Source organism: Triticum aestivum, chromosome 6B, assembly GCF_018294505.1.
Source record: "Triticum aestivum cultivar Chinese Spring chromosome 6B, IWGSC CS RefSeq v2.1, whole genome shotgun sequence".
Lineage (NCBI taxonomy): Eukaryota > Viridiplantae > Streptophyta > Magnoliopsida > Poales > Poaceae > Triticum > Triticum aestivum.
In genome coordinates this window covers 232,759,141-232,764,021 of record NC_057810.1, presented here as the reverse complement: position 1 = coordinate 232,764,021, position 4,881 = coordinate 232,759,141, and the positions used below count along the sequence as shown (strand labels likewise).

General features: G+C 47.9%; 1 long non-coding RNA gene across 1 annotated transcript; it reads right to left on the bottom strand.

The window, feature by feature from the left end:
- Nucleotides 1-236: 236 nt before the first annotated feature.
- On the bottom strand, nucleotides 237-2,446 carry LOC123134010 (uncharacterized). The gene is made up of 2 exons (XR_006465469.1): nucleotides 890-2,446; nucleotides 237-760 (listed from the first exon to the last, which is right to left on the bottom strand). It is a non-coding gene; the product is annotated as an uncharacterized lncRNA (long non-coding RNA).
- Nucleotides 2,447-4,881: the final 2,435 nt, after the last annotated feature.

Below are 4,881 nucleotides of genomic sequence, written 5' to 3'. Positions count from 1 at the left end.
AGTATATGATGACGACAAAGTTATTTGTTCAAAAGGATTATTATATGAAGCATCTAGAAAAAATATGATGAAAAGCCAAATAATGTGTGTATGTGTAATTCTCCTTCAATTCCTTATCTTAATAGCTTATCATCAAGGTAATAAGACAAAAAAAGTAAGGTAGAGACAATGGAGACATCTCATCCACTTGCCAAACCTAAATCAAATCAATGATAGCAACTATTGTGTACATTCCATAAAAAAACATATTGCATTGATAATATGTGAGTTCACTCATAATCTGATTTCCTATAAAAAATAGGTCACCTATAAACCATGAGGCTCACACTTGAGTCTCTCACCAGAACAACTTTTGCAGCAAACTGCTAATTTTTTTAGGCGCCTCTGAATTTATTTGGTTTGCCTTCTCTTCTATGGTGCACAACTATGCATGCTTATGAGTCATGTAAATCTTAGGCTGCAAACTGACAGTGTGAGGGAGAACCGCAAAACATCATAATATCGAAGAGCCACTAAGATGGAGATGAAGGGATACCTCAACATCAACATGGACCCAACATCTGGCGAGGTTGATTTATCCACCAACCACTATAAGATTGACATTCAAAAATAAATAGAGAAATAAATAAATAAGGGGCCATTTGAATTTAAAGTATAACCAAACTAACTGGCAGATGTTAATGCGCGAGTCTATGTGTGACTGTTGTGCAACCAATCCAATATAATTTGTTGCACAAAAGGGTCAACCATAATTTAGAACCTGTACATTTGAAGGTGAGGTAGTAATTATGAGCAAATGAAATTGAGATATAAAATATAGCAATTGAGGAAGGTCTGGAAGATATTTGCTCTGTCGAGATCGCTATGAGAGAGTGCACAGAGGCTGTACCTTAAACTTGAAGCATGGACCTCGATCCGGGAGGCATCGACCCCATGATGCGAAGTCCAACAAAAGCACAATTGAGAATGCACTGTAAAACCCGGTTTTGCACAAACACACTGTATAGGGAAGATTAGATCAGTCGATAGACCTTGATTGATTTTTTCAGATCTCTGGTGTGTACCTAGTTAGTCGTAACTCACATATATTTGAGATACTTTGAGTAAGCTTATGACACCAGGGAACTCTTCGGTGTGGCTATGCAATTAAGATGGGCAAAAGTAGCACGAGAACGTTCAACAGAGACAAATCCTTCTCTTAAGAGATGATAGTGTCCATATTTCTTTCCTGGTAAAAAAAGTTCATAATTTCCAGAATACTATTCAGTTTCAGTGATCCGCCTCAACCAAATGAAAGAAACTCCAGAATAATCTATATATGCATCCATAGTATATGCACTTTACCTAAAATGTACATGGGACAATTACACTTTGGGAAGTGTAGAGGAACTATTGTGTAATCTTCAGTAAGAAAATATAAATTAGAAAAAACTCCAAGGAAGCGAGCCATCATAATTTGCAGTAAAACATGTATATTTGCATATACCTTCAGATTGGAGCGTGTGTCGGAGGTAATCTTCAACTAAGAAAATATGAAAAATATAAATTAGAAAAAGTTCCAATCTGAAACTGAAATTTCCATATAGTCACACACTGAATAGTAATCTTCCCACAAACGCTCGGAAACTGAAATATAAATTTGCATATAGTTGCACACTGAATAGTAACGTTCCCACAAACGCTGAAAAACACTTATAGTCAGAAAATGAATAGTAATCTTCACACAATCTGAAGCGAGCTATGTGTATACCTTCAGATTGGAGCGTGTGAGACAACGGCGGCTCGACCCCAATGTAGCCAAGAAGAAACCTGAAGAATTGAAATGGAAGGCTACATATTTCAAGCGAAATTAAATTCAGATTTGGATTAGGCAAAGAATTAAATTGCAATTCAGTGTATTCATCAAGCAAAATTAAATCTACATATGAACCAAAGATACAAAACTTCAGAATTGGTTCGTATGAAATGGATGGGAACATTAAATACCAACAGGAGCCGTAAATCTGAGGTGGTTGGGTATGCAGCGAGTGAAGAACAATCAAAACGACTGATTGGGCATCCAAGTCGTCCAACACTTGAGGAAGTCCAAATTCGTTAGTCAATTGGCAATATGCCATAGGGAATGGCTTAGGAGGGAGGAGGGGGATGCTCACCTGCAGCTGCAGTATGAGCACGCTATGGCAGACACCAACCTGTACTGGAGGATGATGGGAGGCGAGGCATCGACTTTAATATGCAATCCATCAGTTTTTTGTGGAGATCGTGGGGAGAAAGTGGAACGTCAAGCGTCAATTACCTGTAGAAGAAGAATTTTTGGTTTTGTTTTAGGAGAAGCATTTATTTTGCAGTGATGGCAATGGAGAAGATAAACAGTGTGGGCCATTGGAGCATTGGGTTGTGTACCATTGATGTGAGGAAATGAAAGAGAAAATGCTGAAGAACAAAGACGAGGAGCACATGAGACATGACATTCAACTTTTGAAGCATTGTTGCCTCTGTAGTTAACCGTCTTTGGGAAGAATAGACCAACCCAATCACAATAATGCTCACCGGCTTGGCTTGGGGCATGTTAGACTATGTATAACTTCTGTACCTATGTACGTATTGTAACACAACCATTATATATAATGAGATAAGCCACCCCTAGAGGGTTGTGCTGGTTCCCAAAACTTATTGTCTTACATGGTATCACGCTAGGTTACGATCGCTTCCGCTTCTAAACCCTAATACCCGCACCGCCGCCGCAGCCGCCGCCGCCTTCACCGCCGCCGCCGCGCCACCGATCGCGCCGCCGCCATGTCGAGCGCCGCCACCACCGGTTCCACTGCTGCGGGCTTCCTCCCGGCCTCTCTTGCGGCTCTGCTCAACCTCCCGCTCGATGCCGTCTCCGTTCCGGCTCCGATCGGGACAAGGAGCATCGGCTCCGTCTTCTCCACGCCGCCGGCGCCCTCGCTCGGGCGTGACCTCGTGGTCCACACCGCGGCGCCGCCGTCCGCTGCGGATTCCGCAGGCGTCGTCCCGCCGCTCCTGCCGCGAGCGGATCACACCGCCCCGCTGGCGGGGTTGGCGGCGTCCGCCCCGGCCGCGGGCCTTGCGGCGTCCGCACCGGCCGCGAGCTTTGCGGCGCCCGCCCTGGCTGCGGTCCCGCCTCCTCCCGCATCGGCTTCGGTGCCTCCGGCTGCCTCCATGGTGTTTGCACCCCAGGCAGCCTCCTCGATGGGATCGTCTTCGCCGCCGCCGTTTCACTTCGGTCATCTCATCACCATCAAGCTCTCCGCAGACAACTACATCTTCTGGCGTGCGCAGGTTCTCCCGCTCTTGGGGAGTCACTACCTGCTAGGCTACGTCGACGGATCGCTTCCCTGCCCACCCGCGCTGGTAGACAGCGTGCACGGTCCGGTCTACAATCCGGCCCATCGCGTCTGGACGGGGCAGGACCAGGCGAACCTCTCCTCCATCCAGGGGTCGCTCTCGCCGGCAGTTGCCGGCCTTGTTGTCTTCGCGAAGACGTCTCATGAGGCCTGGACCATCCTTGAGCGCACCTTTGCAGCGCAGTCCCAGGCTCGTGTCTCTGCACTCCGTCGTCAGCTTGGAGAGTGTCAGAAGCTTGACTCCACGGCCACTGAGTTCTACAACAAGGTCAAGGGCCTTGCCGACACATTGGCCTCCATTGGACAGCCCCTCACCGACTCCGAGTTCAACTCGTTTATTGTCAATGGTCTTGATGAGGAGTATGATGCCTTAGTCGAGATCATCAACGAGCGGGGTAACTCGACACCCATGTTGGCACACGAGGTTTTCTCTCGGCTTCTTCTCACTGAGCAACGGGTCGAGACTCGCCGCACCAGGGGCACTGGCTCTCTCTCGGCCAACGTCGCCACCAAGGGTGGCCGCTCTTCTTCATCACCCCGGTCTCCCTTGGGGCTGCCACCGTCGCCCGCCTCGGCCCCCCCACCTACTGCGACCTTACCGGGGGCTGGCGGTCCACGTGTGTGTCAGCTTTGTGGCCGCGATGGGCACTGGGCCTCCAAGTGTCATAAGCGCTTCCAGCGAAGCTTCCTTGGTCTTGGCAATGACGGCAAAGATACACGCAACAATGCCCGTCAGGTCGCCATGGCTGATCGTCCCGCGCCGCAGAAGCACCAGGGACACACTCAGTCCTACTCCATCGATCCACACTGGTACATGGACTCTGGGGCGACAGAGCATCTGACCAGCGAGATGGGGAAGCTTCACACTCGTGAACCCTATCATGGCTCCGACAAGATCCACACCGCCAATGGAGCAGGTATGCACATCTCTCATATTGGTCAAGCATCTCTTCTCACTAGACATGCCAATAGGAGTCTTCAGCTTCGCAATGTTCTTCGCGTTCCATCTGTGACCCGCAATCTTCTTTCAGTTCCTAAACTCACACGTGATAATAATGTGCTTTGTGAATTTCACCCTTTTGATCTTTTTATTAAGGATCGGGGCACGAGGGACATTCTTCTTAGTGGGCGGTTGTGCCAGGGCCTCTACCGTCTGGAGCATCCTGGCGTCGCTCGCGTTTTCAGTGGAGTTCGGGTCTCTCCGTCACAGTGGCATGCTCGTCTTGGTCACCCGGCCACACCTATTGTCCGTCATATTTTGCGTCGTCATGAGCTTCCTAGTTTGTCTAGTAATAAAGATGTAGCAGTGTGTGATGCTTGTCAGCAGGGGAAGAGTCATCAACTTCCTTTTTCGGAGTCCAGTCGTGAGGTGAAACATCCGTTAGAACTTGTGTTTTCAGATGTATGGGGTCCTGCTCAGACTTCTGTCAGTGGTCATAATTACTATATCAGTTTCGTTGATGCTTATAGTCGCTTTACCTGGCTTTACCTTATTAAACGCAAATCTGAT